Below are 22,190 nucleotides of genomic sequence, written 5' to 3' on the forward strand. Positions count from 1 at the left end.
GACGCTGTAGGACGACTAACCACAAAACGTTACAAAAGCAACTTTCAAAAAACATGTCTACAATGGAAATGTACAGCCAAGAGTCTTTGTCGGATAAAAATACTGAGAGTCTGCGAGCTCTCTGTAGACAAGAGAATCTTCCTGTAAAAGGCAAGAAGTTAGAACTGATAGAGAGATTGCTGGCGAACCAAAGTCTGGGTACTGGTTCAGAGGAACCAAACTCTCCAGCAACTGTAGATAACAGTAATGGTGTTGATCTGAATCGTAATTCTGATGATAGCGATGAAGAGGCTGACGAGGACGGCGAGGCTAACGAAACTGTCTCACCTGTTCCTCTACCTGCCTTACCAACTGTGCCTACGGGGCCAATACCAGGTCCCACAAGTAACCCTGCTTATTTTGAACTTGAAAAAATGAAGCTCGAATTAGAATATAAACGGTTCTTGGCTCAATCTGAACGAAACCAAGAGCTCGAGTTCAGACGAATGAATGCCCAGGCTGAGCAGAAACAAGCTGAGTTAAGACTCAGGGAAATAGAGCTTAATCATGAGTTACAAATGAAAAAGTTGTCTATGGAAAATGCTTCTCTCTCCTCTGGTTCCTCTAGGAGCTCCAGTCCCAAAAGACCCCGGATGCCGAAGGAATTAGTGGGTATGTACGAACCGAGATTGGATGTGTTGGATTGGTTGAAACTGTTTGAATACAATCATGGGCACCAGGACATCACCGGGAATGCGTTGCTTCCCTGGTTGTTCTCTAGGCTTCCTCCTGTTGCGACTGATGTGGTAATGGAATTGGGGGAGGTGGATAAGACGGATTACGAAAGTGTGAAACTAGCTTTGATAGCTAGATTCGGGAAGACCCCTTCCCAGTATCTTAAGAGGTTTAGAACCCTCAAAAAGCATGATGGTACCCCTTGGGCTACCTGGGTGAGTGAAGGGTTGAAAAACTTAGAGGGATGGATTAAGGGTTACAAAGTTGACACTTACGAGGGTATGCGAAATCTTTTTATGTTGGAGTCAATTTATGATGCCTGTTCTCCTGAGCTCAGACAGCACTTGGCTGATTCGAAGGAATTAGATTCCAGGGCTCTAGCTAAGGCTGCTGACTTGTGGTTTGCCAACAGGGCTACTCACAAGGATTCTGGGGTAACTCAGAAAAAGGACGAGGGAAAACAGCCTAAAAAAGACTCAAAGGAGAATTCGAATAACTCACATTCCAAAGAGGGCCCCAAACAAAACCAGAAGGGTAAGCCACCGGGAAAACCACAGCAGAATAGTGTGTCTTCTGGTGCCAAACCGGAAGGAGGTCAGAACAAGCCACCATTCCAGAAAGCATTCGGGAAATGCTTTGTTTGTGGCTCGACTGATCACGTGAAAGGAGATCCCAGATGTAAGGGTAAACCTTCAGGGGTCCAGCTTGTCTCCTTAGCCTTCGCTCCAGAGGAGGAAGTCCAAATGGCAAGTGGAAACTTTCTACTGCTAGCTGACGAACCCATTGGAGTCTCAGCCAGCGTTTCTTTAGTATCTCTGGGGTTGTGGGAACAACAGAATTTAGACGTCTATAATTCTATCCCCGATAATACTAAAGAGTATTATAAGGACAGTGTCCAGGTGAATGGTCAGGAGACGCCTGCCATTAGGGACACTGGGGCCAGCATAACTGTGGTGGATAAATCGTTTTTTCAGGCTGAGGATGTTGCTAAGGCACCCAAACGCCTCACCAAGTTAGCTGGAGGGCCTGTGCAGATGCTTCCCCAATTACCAGTTCTCATCCAGTGTAACGACATGACTATAAAGATACCTGTCAGCATACAGAGTGAGGTACCAGGACGCGTACTGTTGGGTAACGATTTGAAAACTCTCGGAGTTGTATCGCATACTCCCAGACCTCCTAGTAAACGGTTACAGGAGCTAACCAGACCTGCAAGAGAGAGGACCCTGCGCGGTACTCTCGGGGAGATGATGAAGAAAGAAATCACTCCTGCTCCATTGGAAATGGCGGCCGCTGTCTCTAGGAACACAGAAGTCAAAGGGAAACCTAAAACTTCTAAACCGAAACCAACAGCCCACATTCCGAAACAGCCGACACGGACTTCCCCGCGGTTGTCCAATGTCACACCCGTAACTCCACCTCCAGCTGAGGCTGAGGGGGAAGTACAACCCTGCATGGTAGAATTAGACTCTGAAGAAGAGCTAATGGAAGGCCCGGAACTCATTGGAGATCTGGATCCTGTTGACCATCCTGAGCTGCAGTCGTTACTGGCAGAAGGTGGACCCAGCAGGGCAGACTTCAGTAAGGGACAGAGAGAATGTCCAACTCTGGAAGGTCTTCGCCGTCAGGCAGAAACTCAGGCTGAAGGGCAAGAGCCTGGGAAACATAGGTTGCACTGGGAAGATGGCCTCTTCTATAGTGAACCGACCGAGTCTGCACCTGGAGACTACAAACGCCTTGTAGTACCCCAAGAGAACAGACCACAGTTCTTGCAGTTAGCCCACGAGATTCCTTTGGCTGGTCACTTGAGTTTCAAGAAGACTAAGGAAAGGCTCTCACTCTACTTCTATTGGCCAAAAATGGGGGCCGAAGTAGAAAAGCACTGCAGAAGCTGCCATACCTGCCAGATCTCTGGTAAGGTTGGGTCCAAGAATGTGGCACCGTTAGTGCCTCTTCCCGTTGTGGGAGTCCCATTTGAGAGAGTAGGGATTGATATCGTTGGTCCCCTTGATCCTCCAACCTCCTCAGGCAACAGGTTTATACTTGTTGTAGTAGACCATGCTACTAGGTATCCTGAGGCAATTCCTATGAGGACTGTTACAGCTCCGGCTGTGGCTAAGGCCCTCCTTGGTATTTTTACTAGGGTCGGATTTCCTAAGGAAGTTATCTCTGACAGGGGGTCAAATTTTATGTCCCACTACATGAAAGCCATGTGGAAAACCTGCGGAGTAACTTACAAGTTCTCAACGGCTTACCACCCACAAACCAATGGGTTGGTAGAACGGTTCAACCGAACCATGAAGAGCATGATAGGTGCTCTAGAAGAACCCCTTAAGCGTAAGTGGGACCTTCTATTGCCATGCCTTCTTTTTGCTTATAGAGAAGTCCCTCAGGAGGGAGTAGGCTACTCTCCCTTCGAACTGCTCTATGGTCATCCCGTCAGAGGTCCATTGGCCCTGATTAAGGAGGGGTTGGAGAGTGCTCCTTCCCCCAAGCCAGTCAGAGTGACTGACTACGTGATAGGTCTCCGGAGGAGAATGTCGCACCTGATGACAGAAGCAAGCGATAACTTGAAAGCTGGACAAGCATTGGTCAAGCACTGGCACGATCAAAAGGCTAACATGGTTGAGTTCGCTCAAAACCAGCTTGTTCTTGTTATGATCCCCACAAGGCAGAGGGCCTTGCAAGATCAATGGATGGGACCCTACCGAGTAGTGGGTAAGCTCGGTGAGGTTAACTATCTGGTGGACTTGGGCAACCCCAAGGAGGCTCCGACAGTCTTTCACACCAACCAACTTAAAGCGTATGTCTCACGACCTGACGTAGGAGCATTGCTTCTAGCATCGGTCGAGGAAGAAGAAGAGAGTGAAGCTCTTCCAGATCTCCTCAGAGGCTTACCGTTAGATGAAAAGATTGAAGGAGTAAATCTCTCCTCCAATCTGACACCCGAGCAACAAGAGGAGTGCAAGTCTATGTTGAATCAGTTTGCCTCCCTGTTCTCGCTCTCACCAGGCTTGACCCCTTGGGGCCAACACGAGATACTCACTGGTGACTGTCTGCCTGTCAAAAGCAGAGGATATCGCATGTCAGAAAACGTAAGAACCCACATCAAAGGTGAGGTCAGCAAGATGCTTGATCTCGGGGTAATAGAGCCCTCTACTAGTCCATGGTCTAGCCCAGTTGTGTTAGTACCAAAGGCCGGATCTAAAGAACTTAGATTCTGCGTGGATTATAGAGCTCTTAACGCAGTCACCACGACTGATGCCCATCCTTTGCCAAGAACAGATGAGTTGGTGGATAAACTTGGCGCTGCCAAGTTCCTCAGCACATTTGACTTGACGTCAGGCTATTGGCAAATAGCCCTGACCAACCATGCCAAGGAGAAAACTGCATTTTCTACCCCCGTTGGTTTATACCAGTTTACGGTAATGCCTTTCAGACTAAAAAATGCACCTGCTACGTTTCAACGGATGGTAAACCAGGTTCTAACCGGGATGGAGGACTTTTGCATGGCATACTTGGATGACATAGCAGTGTTCAGCAATTCCTGGGACGAACATGTAACCCACCTGAGAGATGTTTTGCAGGCTCTTGGACGAGCCAATCTGACCATAAAGGCGAGTAAATGCCAAATTGGACAGAGTAAGGTAGTCTACCTTGGGCATGAGGTAGGCGGTGGAGAAATAAGGCCTTTGCTCAGTAAGATTGAAGCTGTGCAAAATTGGACAACACCGACTACTCAGACTCAGGTGAGAGCCTTCCTAGGCCTCACCGGGTATTACAGGAATTTCATAGAGAACTATGGGACCATAGCTTCTCCACTGAATGTCATCTCCTCGCCCAAATTCCCTAAAAAGGTTAAATGGAACGAGGAGTGCAATCAGGCGTTTGAAAACCTGAAAAAGGCTCTTTGCCAAGCCCCAGTACTCAGAGCTCCTGATTACCGCCAACACTTCATTGTGCAGACAGACGCTTCCAATGTAGGGATAGGTGCCGTACTCAGTCAACTGGATGGGAAAGGTAGGGAGCACCCCGTTTGCTACATCAGCCGTAAGCTGAAGGATCCTGAAACAAGGTGGGCAACAATCGAAAGAGAATGCTTTGCTATCGTGTGGGCTCTGAAGAAGTTTAGGCCGTACTTGTATGGTTCTACTTTTGTTATTCAGACTGACCACCAACCCTTGAGATGGTTAATGCAAATGAAAGGGGAAAACCCAAAACTACTGAGATGGTCGATCTGCCTGCAAGGGTTCGATTTCACCATTGAGCACAGGTCAGGGTGTCACCACCAAAATGCTGATGGTCTCTCTAGGATGTATATCATCGACTAGAGGTATGAGATTCATCCAGGAGTGGATTAAATCCTCCTGTCCCTTAGTCTGGGGGGGGCGAGTGTTAGGGAGAATTCTCTGTTTAGGCTGAATTTCCTAACCTAGTGAGTCCCCCAGCAGCTTTGCTGGATTTCTGGGGTTTGTTTTTTCCCTCCTGCCAAGAGTGTGACCCTTTTCCTCTCACTCTTGGACATGTATGTGTGGAATTCCTTTGAGGTGTCAATGTGTTCGATGGGCTATGGGGTCTTTTACTCCATAGGGTCTCATAATAAGTTTTTCTATGTGTGTCACTCTGCACCCTACGTGTCGTGACACGGGGGCGCCCTAGCAGGTCCCCCCACCATAGACTCCATACCCGGGGACTGACTACTGTCTCCCCGGGCATGTAAAGTCACCATTGGCTTTACTAGACCTAAATTTACTAACAGAACTAGTACCAACCATCTTATTGTGGACGTGCTAGTAGGGGTAATACGATTACTCCTGGATCTGTTACTCGAGGGGGCACTGTCCCGTCCCCCCTCGTCGAGTTTTGGCTGGTGGCAGTGGAAACTACTTGTTATGTTCGGCCCCGAGCATAACCCTATGGGATTCGTCCCATTGTTGAAGATTGATACTGTTTTTCGTTAATCTCCAACGTACCACCGATCTACTTATCTTAAATAAGTTTATCGAGTGGTATTTTCTGCCAGAACTCGGGTTGTAAAATGGCGTCTGTGTTTTTCTCTGTGACTCCGAAACCAAAGGTTGAGCCCTTTGTTCCACTTTTGGCGGGCCTCTGGACAGAGACCCGCGAAGGTGGCGCCATTCTGTCTGGGTTACCTCAGGGGTGTGGGAGGGGGTTTAGACACCCTGGACCGAGTTGCCTTGCCAACTCAGGTCACACTCTGGAGTGATTGGCCCAGGTGGTGAGCCTTCCCGCTCACCACTTAGCATGTGTTGATTGACAAGCTAGGCTGAATGAATGGGGGACGTCTGCATAAAAGCAGGGCCTTTGGGACTGGATCTTCAGGAAGTCGCCACTGGACCTAAAGAATCCGACGAGGGTAACGCTGAGCCGACCTGCACGACAAAACCTCCGGTGGAGCCCTGCGGAATCGTCTCACAATCTCCCGACGACAGAAGAGATCTCCCTGCCGGAGAGGCTCTTTCCCTGGCTGGTGGGAACAACCAGTCTTCTTCTTCTTTGCGCTTTTTGGTCGCCCAGGACACAGTGGTCGAATTGCCCGTGCAGAGCACCCGGCAACCGGATAGCCACTACTCCTGCATCGTGATCGAAAGGTGGTGCCTTGTGACGAAGCACTCCGCGGCTGGTTTCTTCCCTGGTGGTGCACCGGACATCTTCTCTTCGACGACGAGAGCATCTCTTCTCTTGGCCAAGACCCGTCGTGCATCCACCACCAGGAACAACTGCCCCCGTCGGAGCTGTCTTCCCCCACAAGGTACCGTAAACCGCCTGGCTTCCCTTTTCGATCGGTTCGTGTGAGGTATCTGATTCCTCTCCGTTCCGTTGGGTTGCCTCCAAGCTTTATTCACTCTTTGTTCTGAACTGGTTCAACCTGTCGCTAAACAATTTGCTAAACAAGACTTGAGTGCATCATCCGTAGAGACTTTCCAGGACATCGTGCCTTGCCTCTCACCGAGTGGGCCTGGCCGCCGAACTGTATGATCTAGTGTGATTAATGCTTTCTTGCCTTGCATTTTTACCCGCTTCAGTACGAACCGTGTTGACTTCGTTACCTGCCTTTCTCTTCTCTCACTTCCTCACTAAAAATATTCGAGTGTCATCTGGGTTTAGGTATACACCTCTGTCTGAAAATAAGTGGTGCCGTAGAACCTAGAGTTGTCGATATAGTGTTTCGGGGGGTTGAGCTTTATTCCATCCTGCAGAGTAATTGTATTTTGATTTGTTTGCCGTGGTTCACTTTAGTATTTTTCGTAGACATTCTGTTATTAATAAATAACTTACTATCTTTATACTAAAGCCTGGTTGCGTGTTTACTCGTTTTGCTGCGAAGAATTACCCTATCTTGTATACTCCCTATACTGACCAAATTTTCTTGAGAGAAGTCTGACTGCTCAGCCACAGCTACCAATTGGATCTGTGTGGTACAGGCTGCTACCAAGCGGGTTCATCGCAACACCTGTAGTCCTAAATCTTTTGCAGTGGTCCCAGAGGGAACTGCACAGGTTTCCGCCTAACACTGGTGGCAGCGGTGGGATTAGTATCGAGTATACAGTTTAGAGTGGTTTTCGACGCTGTAGGACGACTAACCACAAAACGTTACAAAAGCAACTTTCAAAAAACATGTCTACAATGGAAATGTACAGCCAAGAGTCTTTGTCGGATAAAAATACTGAGAGTCTGCGAGCTCTCTGTAGACAAGAGAATCTTCCTGTAAAAGGCAAGAAGTTAGAACTGATAGAGAGATTGCTGGCGAACCAAAGTCTGGGTACTGGTTCAGAGGAACCAAACTCTCCAGCAACTGTAGATAACAGTAATGGTGTTGATCTGAATCGTAATTCTGATGATAGCGATGAAGAGGCTGACGAGGACGGCGAGGCTAACGAAACTGTCTCACCTGTTCCTCTACCTGCCTTACCAACTGTGCCTACGGGGCCAATACCAGGTCCCACAAGTAACCCTGCTTATTTTGAACTTGAAAAAATGAAGCTCGAATTAGAATATAAACGGTTCTTGGCTCAATCTGAACGAAACCAAGAGCTCGAGTTCAGACGAATGAATGCCCAGGCTGAGCAGAAACAAGCTGAGTTAAGACTCAGGGAAATAGAGCTTAATCATGAGTTACAAATGAAAAAGTTGTCTATGGAAAATGCTTCTCTCTCCTCTGGTTCCTCTAGGAGCTCCAGTCCCAAAAGACCCCGGATGCCGAAGGAATTAGTGGGTATGTACGAACCGAGATTGGATGTGTTGGATTGGTTGAAACTGTTTGAATACAATCATGGGCTCCAGGACATCACCGGGAATGCGTTGCTTCCCTGGTTGTTCTCTAGGCTTCCTCCTGTTGCGACTGATGTGGTAATGGAATTGGGGGAGGTGGATAAGACGGATTACGAAAGTGTGAAACTAGCTTTGATAGCTAGATTCGGGAAGACCCCTTCCCAGTATCTTAAGAGGTTTAGAACCCTCAAAAAGCATGATGGTACCCCTTGGGCTACCTGGGTGAGTGAAGGGTTGAAAAACTTAGAGGGATGGATTAAGGGTTACAAAGTTGACACTTACGAGGGTATGCGAAATCTTTTTATGTTGGAGTCAATTTATGATGCCTGTTCTCCTGAGCTCAGACAGCACTTGGCTGATTCGAAGGAATTAGATTCCAGGGCTCTAGCTAAGGCTGCTGACTTGTGGGTTGCCAACAGGGCTACTCACAAGGATTCTGGGGTAACTCAGAAAAAGGACGAGGGAAAACAGCCTAAAAAAGACTCAAAGGAGAATTCGAATAACTCACATTCCAAAGAGGGCCCCAAACAAAACCAGAAGGGTAAGCCACCGGGAAAACCACAGCAGAATAGTGTGTCTTCTGGTGCCAAACCGGAAGGAGGTCAGAACAAGCCACCATTCCAGAAAGCATTCGGGAAATGCTTTGTTTGTGGCTCGACTGATCACGTGAAAGGAGATCCCAGATGTAAGGGTAAACCTTCAGGGGTCCAGCTTGTCTCCTTAGCCTTCGCTCCAGAGGAGGAAGTCCAAATGGCAAGTGGAAACTTTCTACTGCTAGCTGACGAACCCATTGGAGTCTCAGCCAGCGTTTCTTTAGTATCTCTGGGGTTGTGGGAACAACAGAATTTAGACGTCTATAATTCTATCCCCGATAATACTAAAGAGTATTATAAGGACAGTGTCCAGGTGAATGGTCAGGAGACGCCTGCCATTAGGGACACTGGGGCCAGCATAACTGTGGTGGATAAATCGTTTTTTCAGGCTGAGGATGTTGCTAAGGCACCCAAACGCCTCACCAAGTTAGCTGGAGGGCCTGTGCAGATGCTTCCCCAATTACCAGTTCTCATCCAGTGTAACGACATGACTGTAAAGATACCTGTCAGCATACAGAGTGAGGTACCAGGACGCGTACTGTTGGGTAACGATTTGAAAACTCTCGGAGTTGTATCGCATACTCCCAGACCTCCTAGTAAACGGTTACAGGAGCTAACCAGACCTGCAAGAGAGAGGACCCTGCGCGGTACTCTCGGGGAGATGATGAAGAAAGAAATCACTCCTGCTCCATTGGAAATGGCGGCCGCTGTCTCTAGGAACACAGAAGTCAAAGGGAAACCTAAAACTTCTAAACCGAAACCAACAGCCCACATTCCGAAACAGCCGACACGGACTTCCCCGCGGTTGTCCAATGTCACACCCGTAACTCCACCTCCAGCTGAGGCTGAGGGGGAAGTACAACCCTGCATGGTAGAATTAGACTCTGAAGAAGAGCTAATGGAAGGCCCGGAACTCATTGGAGATCTGGATCCTGTTGACCATCCTGAGCTGCAGTCGTTACTGGCAGAAGGTGGACCCAGCAGGGCAGACTTCAGTAAGGGACAGAGAGAATGTCCAACTCTGGAAGGTCTTCGCCGTCAGGCAGAAACTCAGGCTGAAGGGCAAGAGCCTGGGAAACATAGGTTGCACTGGGAAGATGGCCTCTTCTATAGTGAACCGACCGAGTCTGCACCTGGAGACTACAAACGCCTTGTAGTACCCCAAGAGAACAGACCACAGTTCTTGCAGTTAGCCCACGAGATTCCTTTGGCTGGTCACTTGAGTTTCAAGAAGACTAAGGAAAGGCTCTCACTCTACTTCTATTGGCCAAAAATGGGGGCCGAAGTAGAAAAGCACTGCAGAAGCTGCCATACCTGCCAGATCTCTGGTAAGGTTGGGTCCAAGAATGTGGCACCGTTAGTGCCTCTTCCCGTTGTGGGAGTCCCATTTGAGAGAGTAGGGATTGATATCGTTGGTCCCCTTGATCCTCCAACCTCCTCAGGCAACAGGTTTATACTTGTTGTAGTAGACCATGCTACTAGGTATCCTGAGGCAATTCCTATGAGGACTGTTACAGCTCCGGCTGTGGCTAAGGCCCTCCTTGGTATTTTTACTAGGGTCGGATTTCCTAAGGAAGTTATCTCTGACAGGGGGTCAAATTTTATGTCCCACTACATGAAAGCCATGTGGAAAACCTGCGGAGTAACTTACAAGTTCTCAACGGCTTACCACCCACAAACCAATGGGTTGGTAGAACGGTTCAACCGAACCATGAAGAGCATGATAGGTGCTCTAGAAGAACCCCTTAAGCGTAAGTGGGACCTTCTATTGCCATGCCTTCTTTTTGCTTATAGAGAAGTCCCTCAGGAGGGAGTAGGCTACTCTCCCTTCGAACTGCTCTATGGTCATCCCGTCAGAGGTCCATTGGCCCTGATTAAGGAGGGGTTGGAGAGTGCTCCTTCCCCCAAGCCAGTCAGAGTGACTGACTACGTGATAGGTCTCCGGAGGAGAATGTCGCACCTGATGACAGAAGCAAGCGATAACTTGAAAGCTGGACAAGCATTGGTCAAGCACTGGCACGATCAAAAGGCTAACATGGTTGAGTTCGCTCAAAACCAGCTTGTTCTTGTTATGATCCCCACAAGGCAGAGGGCCTTGCAAGATCAATGGATGGGACCCTACCGAGTAGTGGGTAAGCTCGGTGAGGTTAACTATCTGGTGGACTTGGGCAACCCCAAGGAGGCTCCGACAGTCTTTCACACCAACCGACTTAAAGCGTATGTCTCACGACCTGACGTAGGAGCATTGCTTCTAGCATCGGTCGAGGAAGAAGAAGAGAGTGAAGCTCTTCCAGATCTCCTCAGAGGCTTACCGTTAGATGAAAAAATTGAAGGAGTAAATCTCTCCTCCAATCTGACACCCGCGCAACAAGAGGAGTGCAAGTCTATGTTGAATCAGTTTGCCTCCCTGTTCTCGCTCTCACCAGGCTTGACCCCTTGGGGCCAACACGAGATACTCACTGGTGACTGTCTGCCTGTCAAAAGCAGAGGATATCGCATGTCAGAAAACGTAAGAACCCACATCAAAGGTGAGGTCAGCAAGATGCTTGATCTCGGGGTAATAGAGCCCTCTACTAGTCCATGGTCTAGCCCAGTTGTGTTAGTACCAAAGGCCGGATCTAAAGAACTTAGATTCTGCGTGGATTATAGAGCTCTTAACGCAGTCACCACGACTGATGCCCATCCTTTGCCAAGAACAGATGAGTTGGTGGATAAACTTGGCGCCGCCAAGTTCCTCAGCACATTTGACTTGACGTCAGGCTATTGGCAAATAGCCCTGACCAACCATGCCAAGGAGAAAACTGCATTTTCTACCCCCGTTGGTTTATACCAGTTTACGGTAATGCCTTTCGGACTAAAAAATGCACCTGCTATGTTTCAACGGATGGTAAACCAGGTTCTAACCGGGATGGAGGACTTTTGCATGGCATACTTGGATGACATAGCAGTGTTCAGCAATTCCTGGGACGAACATGTAACCCACCTGAGAGATGTTTTGCAGGCTCTTGGACGAGCCAATCTGACCATAAAGGCGAGTAAATGCCAAATTGGACAGAGTAAGGTAGTCTACCTTGGGCATGAGGTAGGCGGTGGAGAAATAAGGCCTTTGCTCAGTAAGATTGAAGCTGTGCAAAATTGGACAACACCGACTACTCAGACTCAGGTGAGAGCCTTCCTAGGCCTCACCGGGTATTACAGGAATTTCATAGAGAACTATGGGACCATAGCTTCTCCACTGAATGTCATCTCCTCGCCCAAATTCCCTAAAAAGGTTAAATGGAACGAGGAGTGCAATCAGGCGTTTGAAAACCTGAAAAAGGCTCTTTGCCAAGCCCCAGTACTCAGAGCTCCTGATTACCGCCAACACTTCATTGTGCAGACAGACGCTTCCAATGTAGGGATAGGTGCCGTACTCAGTCAACTGGATGGGAAAGGTAGGGAGCACCCCGTTTGCTACATCAGCCGTAAGCTGAAGGATCCTGAAACAAGGTGGGCAACAATCGAAAGAGAATGCTTTGCTATCGTGTGGGCTCTGAAGAAGTTTAGGCCGTACTTGTATGGTTCTACTTTTGTTATTCAGACTGACCACCAACCCTTGAGATGGTTAATGCAAATGAAAGGGGAAAACCCAAAACTACTGAGATGGTCGATCTGCCTGCAAGGGTTCGATTTCACCATTGAGCACAGGTCAGGGTGTCACCACCAAAATGCTGATGGTCTCTCTAGGATGTATATCATCGACTAGAGGTATGAGATTCATCCAGGAGTGGATTAAATCCTCCTGTCCCTTAGTCTGGGGGGGGCGAGTGTTAGGGAGAATTCTCTGTTTAGGCTGAATTTCCTAACCTAGTGAGTCCCCCAGCAGCTTTGCTGGATTTCTGGGGTTTGTTTTTTCCCTCCTGCCAAGAGTGTGACCCTTTTCCTCTCACTCTTGGACATGTATGTGTGGAATTCCTTTGAGGTGTCAATGTGTTCGATGGGCTATGGGGTCTTTTACTCCATAGGGTCTCATAAGTTTTTCTATGTGTGTCACTCTGCACCCTACGTGTCGTGACACGGGGGCGCCCTAGCAGGTCCCCCCACCATAGACTCCATACCCGGGGACTGACTACTGTCTCCCCGGGCATGTAAAGTCACCATTGGCTTTACTAGACCTAAATTTACTAACAGAACTAGTACCAACCATCTTATTGTGGACGTGCTAGTAGGGGTAATACGATTACTCCTGGATCTGTTACTCGAGGGGGCACTGTCCCGTCCCCCCTCGTCGAGTTTTGGCTGGTGGCAGTGGAAACTACTTGTTATGTTCGGCCCCGAGCATAACCCTATGGGATTCGTCCCATTGTTGAAGATTGATACTGTTTTTCGTTAATCTCCAACGTACCACCGATCTACTTATCTTAAATAAGTTTATCGAGTGGTATTTTCTGCCAGAACTCGGGTTGTAAAATGGCGTCTGTGTTTTTCTCTGTGACTCCGAAACCAAAGGTTGAGCCCTTTGTTCCACTTTTGGCGGGCCTCTGGACAGAGACCCGCGAAGGTGGCGCCATTCTGTCTGGGTTACCTCAGGGGTGTGGGAGGGGGTTTAGACACCCTGGACCGAGTTGCCTTGCCAACTCAGGTCGCACTCTGGAGTGATTGGCCCAGGTGGTGAGCCTTCCCGCTCACCACTTAGCATGTGTTGATTGACAAGCTAGGCTGAATGAATGGGGGACGTCTGCATAAAAGCAGGGCCTTTGGGACTGGATCTTCAGGAAGTCGCCACTGGACCTAAAGAATCCGACGAGGGTAACGCTGAGCCGACCTGGACGACAAAACCTCCGGTGGAGCCCTGCGGAATCGTCTCACAATCTCCCGACGACAGAAGAGATCTCCCTGCCGGAGAGGCTCTTTCCCTGGCTGGTGGGAACAACCAGTCTTCTTCTTCTTTGCGCTTTTTGGTCGCCCAGGACGCAGTGGTCGAATTGCCCGTGCAGAGCACCCGGCAACCGGATAGCCACTACTCCTGCATCGTGATCGAAAGGTGGTGCCTTGTGACGAAGCACTCCGCGGCTGGTTTCTTCCCTGGTGGTGCACCGGACATCTTCTCTTCGACGACAAGAGCATCTCTTCTCTTGGCCAAGACCCGTCGTGCATCCACCACCAGGAACAACTGCCCCCGTCGGAGCTGTCTTCCCCCACAAGGTACCGTAAACCGCCTGGCTTCCCTTTTCGATCGGTTCGTGTGAGGTATCTGATTCCTCTCCGTTCCGTTGGGTTGCCTCCAAGCTTTATTCACTCTTTGTTCTGAACTGGTTCAACCTGTCGCTAAACAATTTGCTAAACAAGACTTGAGTGCATCATCCGTAGAGACTTTCCAGGACATCGTGCCTTGCCTCTCACCGAGTGGGCCTGGCCGCCGAACTGTATGATCTAGTGTGATTAATGCTTTCTTGCCTTGCATTTTTACCCGCTTCAGTACGAACCGTGTTGACTTCGTTACCTGCCTTTCTCTTCTCTCACTTCCTCACTAAAAATATTCGAGTGTCATCTGGGTTTAGGTATACACCTCTGTCTGAAAATAAGTGGTGCCGTAGAACCTAGAGTTGTCGATATAGTGTTTCGGGGGGTTGAGCTTTATTCCATCCTGCAGAGTAATTGTATTTTGATTTGTTTGCCGTGGTTCACTTTAGTATTTTTCGTAGACATTCTGTTATTAATAAATAACTTACTATCTTTATACTAAAGCCTGGTTGCGTGTTTACTCGTTTTGCTGCGAAGAATTACCCTATCTTGTATACTCCCTATACTGACCAACTTTTCTTGAGAGAAGTCTGACTGCTCAGCCACAGCTACCAATTGGATCTGTGTGGTACAGACTGCTACCAAGCGGGTTCATCGCAACACCTGTAGTCCTAAATCTTTTGCAGTGGTCCCAGAGGGAACTGCACAGGTTTCCGCCTAACAACAACAAAAACCAAAATCATGATCTTGGAAAAATCGTCAAAACCAACTAAAAGATCTCAGTGGTTTGCAAACTCGGAAAAATTGGAGACAGTGAAAAGTTTTACGTATTTGGGAGTGAAAATATCTCGCAGCCAAATAGAAATATCAATGCAAGAGCATCTTATCCTTAAGACAAAAACACTAGCAGTACAAGCATCACTTTTGGAAAGAAAAATTGGCAAATTCACAATCCTGCCAATAATAAAATGTTTAAAAGCTAAAGCCACTCCAGCAATAACCTATGGGACAGAAGCAATGCCACATCTTCCAATGACATTGTGGACAAAATTGGAAGGCATTTTTTGGCGCAAAGTGCTACGATTACCGAACTCTATCCCTACAGCAGTCATCTGACGGGAACTGAGCCTTCAATCACTAAAATCAGTGGTAGTGAGAAACAGTCTACTATTTCTGGGAAAAATCCTCAGAAGTCTGCGTCCCATAATTTTGGACATCATCTATAAAGAAATGATGAGTAAAAAAAACTTAATGATGTCAACGTAGTATAACAGTCTACTAGAACAATCAGAAAAAATCGGATGCTCAGAATGGGACATAGAACGCATCCCAGGGAAAATAAAGAAAAAGCTAAAAATGTATGATTGGATTGAGACCCTAGAAAAAGCAGAGAAGCATACATCCCTGACCCACCATACAATCAATACACAAAGGATTGACGAGACAAGAAATTATCTAAAAACATTTCCAGATAAACGTCTACGCACAACTTTCCTAAGAGCACGCTTGAACGTCTTGAAGATGAAAGAAATGTTATTCCTCAGAAAGCAGGCGCAAGATAAAAACTGTAGATACTGTAATACCTCGAAGACCGAAACAGTGCGACATCTACTCCTTCACTGTCCTCCGGGTACAGACAAATTCAGAACAACTTACCTGCGACCACATAGACTAAAACATCTTACCACAAGTGAAGAAGAGTGGTGGAACAGGTTAATGAGTGGAGAATCCACCACCCAGACCGTGGCAACAGCCAAGTTTCTTGAAAGCCTAGCGCTGGAAGACAAATCAGTTGGGAACAAACAGAAAACCGTTGATTTTAAAGAAGAAAACACAGATGGAAGAGAATTTTAATTTAACAAATCAAAACAGAAATATACCACATTCTCCTTCAAATCTCTAGCCAAGATAATGATTTTGTAAAAATTGTAATACAATTAAAAAATAAAAAATAAAATGTCTGCAGCCCAATACTCCATCGGCCTTAATGGTATAATCATAAACATAACCAGGTAAAAGTAGTGGCTCGGTGTGGCCTGTAAACAATGACCGAAGCATATCACATATGTTGCAATAGGGCAGAATAATGCGTACTAAAAATGGGAGAGTGGAAACAATCAGCCAGAATGAACACTTACAAAATCTGAACAATGTAGTTGAAAGATGACAGTTCAAGGTAAAGTGCACTAATCTGGACGTAAGTTTGATGGATCTGGACAGACACTGTCCTGGCTGGGAGACTCAGAGTTGAGGTGGATGGAGCTGCAGCTGCCCCTGCAGCCTCCCCACCCTGCCTACTTGGGGCAGCAGATGACATAGCTGCCCCAGATCCACGTGGCTTGGTGACACCAACCTGCACCGCCACACGTGGCCTAGACTTGCTGACCTGGAAGTCAGCCTGGGAGTCATCCTGTGCCAGGTCAGGTGCCACAATGGGCTGTTCCAACAAGGACTGAGCTGGGATGGTGTCAGCCATGTTTCCCTCAACCATGGGGGGGGCATGGGTGTCCCTGATTGGTTCTGCACACATGGGGGTCTAGGGGCACCCTGCAAATCCTGGCCACATCCACTACTGTGCCCACCACGCCCACCTTTTGAAGGTCGGCCACCTTTGCCTCCCTTACCGCTTGGTCGCCTCCCAACCATGGCACTGATGTTGTTGTGCGTATGGGAGTAGCAGTAAACTATTGTCCTGGCAATTGGGGGTGAAAGGGGTAGGGTACTAGATGGGATTCGTACCCTAGTGCTCTAACAAGGCTGTCTGTGAACCCTGGGGGAAGATGGTGGGCCACGCAACGCACAGGCAGCCCAAAATCAAAAAATAACGTGCACGCAACCCCTCGTAGACCACGTGCGCGAAAAAATGAACCCGCACTACGCTGTGGCACCCAGAAACACAAAAATAAGCGTACGCGTAATACACGCAGCCTACAATGACCTCTGAAGGGGTACGCGACACATGGGGCAAGCACAGTTGGTAAATACATGTGCGACTCACCGTCTGCCTGGAAAAAGAACGTGAAAAAGATGCGCGTGTGCGCGATGGCAACACCCCCCCAAAAGAAGAATTGTACGCTGTCTGAGGAGACAGGACGAAACAAGAAGTGAACGCTGTTTGAGGAAACAGGCCCAAAAAGAATAAAGAATGCTGTCAGAGGTAACAGGGAGTACGAACTTGAAACAATGTGAAGTAAGCACGTGTGAACCGACAAGAAGTCCAGAATTCACCAACTGTCACAACCATACCATCCTGAGATTGGTCACCTGGAAGTGTTGCATGTACCTTTTAAAGCGGCCCACACATACAGCGCCACTTACGCATGTACGCGCTAAGGCCCTTTCCTCCAATTACACGAGCTGACAGTCGGACGTGCAGTTTTTGGACGTGTACGATGAACATGCACACGTGTTGATGGAAACGCCCGCGCGCGTCACATCACTTAAGCGCATAGGCCCTTTCCTCAGATTACACGCATCCACACGCGGACGTGCAGTTTTTCCACACGCGCTGCCACGTCACGAGAGAAACGCCTGCGCGAGTCACTTCACAGAAGCGCTTACGCTCTAAGGGCCATTGGTCCAATGAAACCGCGTACGTGTGCTGACGCGCTTACGCGCGAAGGTCCTTTCCTCGAATTACACGCTGAGGTGCAAGATTTTCACGTGCCAAATCACTCTGTATCAAGCTGGCCATGCAACAACACACGGAAGAGCATGCTCCCACCTGCCATCTGCTGCTGCCTGAGTGCCTGCTGCCCACGTGCCCTGCTATTTGCTGCCTGCACGTCAGCCAGGGGTGCAGTTGCTGTGACCACCCCTGCTGGAACAGAAGACTCCCGACTGGGATACCATCGCTCCACAGCCCAGCCCCAGGACCCAGTTGCCCACCCACTCCTGCCTCTGGGGTTGCCATGTCGGGCACAACACCATCTGGCACCACTGGCAACCCCCAGCCAGAGAGGCAGAGGGCCACCAGCTTCAGTGCCAGGGAAGTTGGTGTCCTGGTGGAGCAAGTCCTGGGGCAGTATGATGCCCTCTTCGGAAGTTTGCGCGCCGACAATGAAGGACGGACCAGGATCTGGATGGACATCGTGACTGCCATAAACGCGGAGGGGGTGGCAGTCCGTGACTTACACCATGTCAAGAAGCGCTGGGAGGACTTCAGGTCCAGGACCCTCAACAAGGCCCAGCGCCTCTTGAAGGCAGCTGATGTCAAGAGGCGCCGGGGCCACCTGTCCGACCACCAGATGAGGGTCCTGGAACACATATGCCCAGCGCCCCACGTCCAGGTCCTTGAGAGGCAGACCCGTCTGGAGTCCAGTTGTAAGTGTACAGTCATACTGATTGAACGCTGTGCGTGTGGTGGTGTGCCAGTAGTGTGCAGGTTGCACATGTGTTTTCGTAGGGCCATGTAGGTATGTGTATGACATGAGCATGAGGCTGCCACATTTGAGTCCTCTTAGGTGTGAGACACATTGATGGTGTATGTGTTGGTAAGCATGCTGTGCAAATGCAGGTGTGGTAATTTAATTTATTTTACATTTATAAAGCGCTCACACAGCCCGCAGGCATCGAGGCGCTGTTACAGGATTTGTTTGTTTTTCTTAGCTGCGTAGTTGTGGTTTTTTTGTCTTAGTTACGTATTTATAACGCGCTTAAACACCCAGAGGTGTCTAATGGCGGACCCGGGGATCGAACCTGTTGTTGCTTCGTGTCGTCTTGCTTCCAAGACGCGCACGCTGCCGCTGAGCTATCCTCCCGGGACAGCACACATGTTTGAATTTCTGTGTATGTACGTTGGCATGGTTGTGGTGTCACACATGGATGATGGTTCCTGCTGCATGTATCGGCACGGTGTACATGTGCATGTGTGTGTATTTGACAAGTGTGCAACTGTGATGCAACATGGATGCATGTGACACTGATATGTAGAAGGCTGAATGCCAGATGTGACATGTATGGCGATCGCATCAATGTGACAGTTGGAGGAGATGTAAACATACATGTAAGTGTGGTGGCGTATGTGCGTGTCTAGTGCACTCCCTGTGTTTCATGTGATGTCAGGCTCACCTTCGGCTATTCATGCTGTGAAATGTTCATGTGTGTGAGTTGAAATGACATGTGTGTCATGGAGTGTGATGCCATGTCTGAAGTTTGACACTGCCACTCATGTGCAACTGTCATGTGTGTATCAGTCCATTGTACAGTGCCCTGATGTCTGTGTTTTATCTCTCCCTGTCTGCAGTGTCAACTGATGAAGATGGAGGAGAGGTTGCTGTGGAGCACAGCGGCAGGGATCGCACCACCAGCCTGAGATGCAAGGCCCGGCTCCCCTCCCAGATTGTCATCTCGTCGGGGAGTGAGGAGTCTGGTGCCACGTCCCAGGCCGCAGATGCCGAGGGTAGGTCCAAGAGGCAGAGGTCAGAGGTGGACTCCTCGGCAGCAGAAGGGGCAGCTGAGACCCCACAGGGTCCAAAGGAGGAAGATGGCACGGAGTCATCCAGGTTGGTGGGGGGTTTGGTGGAGGAGGAGGCCGTGGAAGGGACACACACGGGGTCTGGAGGTGGGGATTCCACTGGTGCTAGTGGTGCGGTGCAGGGGCAGGGACAGGAGGCAGCACAGGCTGCCGCGGAGGTGCATGTGTGTAATCCTGTCCCTGATCCTGTCACTGCATCATCTGGCACCAGCAGGGATGCCTACGTCGAAGACCCGTTTTCAGGGAGGGGATGAGCGCACAACAACTGGCCTTCCTCTCCCTGCAGACGTGGCTATCCGGGACCGTGTTGAGCCTATCCTGAGTGGGATAGCGTTGCGTCAACGGGGCATGCGAGGTGACCTGCAGTCTTTTCGTGGAGAGACTGCACGTCGTCTTGCATGCCTCTTTGACCACGTTTACCTACTGGGACGGGTCACCGGTGCTGGATTCCTCCGTGTGCTGGACCTTCTTCTGACCCCCTCCTCACCTGAACCCCCTACGCGCCAGTCATCCTCCATGCCATCTTCCCACCCATGTGTCACCTGGGTACCCTGTGGAACTGCCCCTGACCCAGTGGCCAGGCTGGTGGAGGACACATCCCTGCCACAGTCGGGAGTCGGACGTCCAGCAGGGGTGGCCACCACGACAACTGCACCCCAGCCGTAGGAGGACGTGCAGGCAGCAAGAGCCAAGGCACAGGCACAGCAGCAGCAACATGGTGGGAGCAATGATGGCTCGGGGCCTTCAACATCGGAGGGGCAGGCATCGGCCATAGGGCAGGAGGACCCCGGATTTTAAGTGTCTTCCGTGTGGCTGCGGTTGGGCCACGCCATAGATGCAGAGCGGCAGCGGGCGGTCAGGGCGGAGAACTCCATGTGGAGGGCCCAGAGGCGGGCCGAGTGCCTCGAGGCAATTCGCAGGGAGTTGGAGGTGAACATGTCGTCATCCCTGCGAACCCTCTGGGCCATGGAAGAGGACCGCCTCCAGGACATTGAGCGGGAGTTCGATGATGCCCTGGCCCGGGACATCAATAAGTGAGCCATCGGACTAGCCCGCTGCCATTGTAAATAGTTAGATAGTGTTAGGTTTCCTTTCTGTTTTTGTTTATTTTGGGGCGATTGGACAATGCACCACGTTTTTGTATATAGTTCTTTATTAGGTAGTCTTTTTTGTAGGTTTCATTTCATTTGTTGGGCTCATGGACCCTGGATTGGTGATTTGTATATAGTTGAATAGTGGATTTTCTTTTTTTCCTTTTCATTTCACCATGGAGCAATGGATTTCACTTATTTTTTTCCCTTGGATTTGCTTTGTTGGACTGAGACTTTGGACACATTTTCATTTGGATTTCTTTGGATTCTGATTTCATACTTTTGATTATTTTTCTGTACATGCTGCGTGTTATTTCTACTTCACATTATTGTGTGTTTTCTTTTCATTACCTTCATTTTGGATTCAATACATTTTTGTTTCATACTTCGGTGTGTGGTATTCTCTCATTGATTTCATGCATGTTATGATGTGGTTTTTCACATTCACTTGCACCCATTGTGTGTGTGTGTGACGGACATGTGTTAATTTACATACTTGCCAATCGGGTTGTATCATGTAATGGGCATTTCTATGTGGGTGGATGCAATACTTGGTTGGGTCTTTGGGCTGGGGTGACATGGGGTGTGATGTGGCTGTCCATTAGGCCCATGATTGAGGATAGTCATGACGTGGGGGCAGGGGGACATGAGTGGGGACCTGCTGGCAGGTGACCCTGACTGATGGGGGGTGGGCGTTCAGTGGGACATGAGTGGGACATGAGTGGGGGCCTGCTGGCAGGTGACCCTGACTGCTGGGGGGTGGGGGTGCTGGGGGACATGAGTGGGGAGGTGACCGTGACTGCTGGGGGGTTGGGGGTGCAGGGGGACATGAGTGGGACATGAGTGGGGGCCTGCTGGCAGGTGACCCTGACTGCTGGGGGGTGGGGGTGCAGGGGGACATGAGTGGGACATGAGTGGAGGCCTGCTGGCAGGTGACCCTGACTGCTGGGGGGTGGGGATGCTGGGGGACATAGTGGGGGCCTGCTGGCAGGTGGCCGTGACTGCTGGGGGTTGGGGGTGCAGGGGGACATTAGTGGGACAGGAATGTGGACCTACTGGCAGGTGACCCTGACTGCTGAGGGGTGGGGGTGCAGGGGGACATGAGTGGGGGCCTGCTGGCAGGTGACCCTGACTGCTGGGGGTGGGGGTGAAGGGGGACATGAGTGGGGGCCTGATGGCAGGTGACCCTGACTGCTGGGGGGTGGGGGTGCTGGGGGACATGTGTGGAACATGAGTGGGGGCCTGCTGGCAGGTGACCCTGACTGCTGGGAGGTGGGGGTGCTGGGGCCATGAGTGGGGGCCTGCTAGCAGGTGACCCTGACTGCTGGGGGGTGGGGGTGCTGGGGGACATGAGTGAGGGCCTGCTGGCAGGTGACCCTGACTGCTGGGGTGTGGGGGTGCAGGGGGACATGAGTGGGACATGAGTGGGGGCATGCTGGCAGGTGACCCTGACTGCTGGGGGGTGGGGGTGCTGGGGGACCTGAGTGGGGGCCTGCTGGCAAGGGGCCGTGACTACTGGGGGTGGGGGTACAGGTGGACATGAGTGGGACATGAGTGGGGGCCTGCTGGCAGGTGACCCTGACTGCTGGGGGGTGGGGGTGCAGGGGGACATGAGTGGGACATGAGTGGAGGCCTGCTGGCAGGTGACCCTGACTGCTGGGGGGTGGGGGTGCTGGGGGACATAGTGGGGGCCTGCTGGCAGGTGGCCGTGACTGCTGGGGGATGGGGGTGCAGGGGGACATGAGTGGGGGCCTGCTGGCAGTTGACCGTGACTGCTGGGGGTTGGGGGTGCAGGGGGAC

The sequence above is a fragment of the Ambystoma mexicanum genome, chromosome 5p (assembly GCF_040938575.1).
Source record: "Ambystoma mexicanum isolate Mex_15411 chromosome 5p, UKY_AmexF1_1, whole genome shotgun sequence".
In the NCBI taxonomy this organism is placed as follows: Eukaryota; Metazoa; Chordata; class Amphibia; order Caudata; family Ambystomatidae; genus Ambystoma; species Ambystoma mexicanum.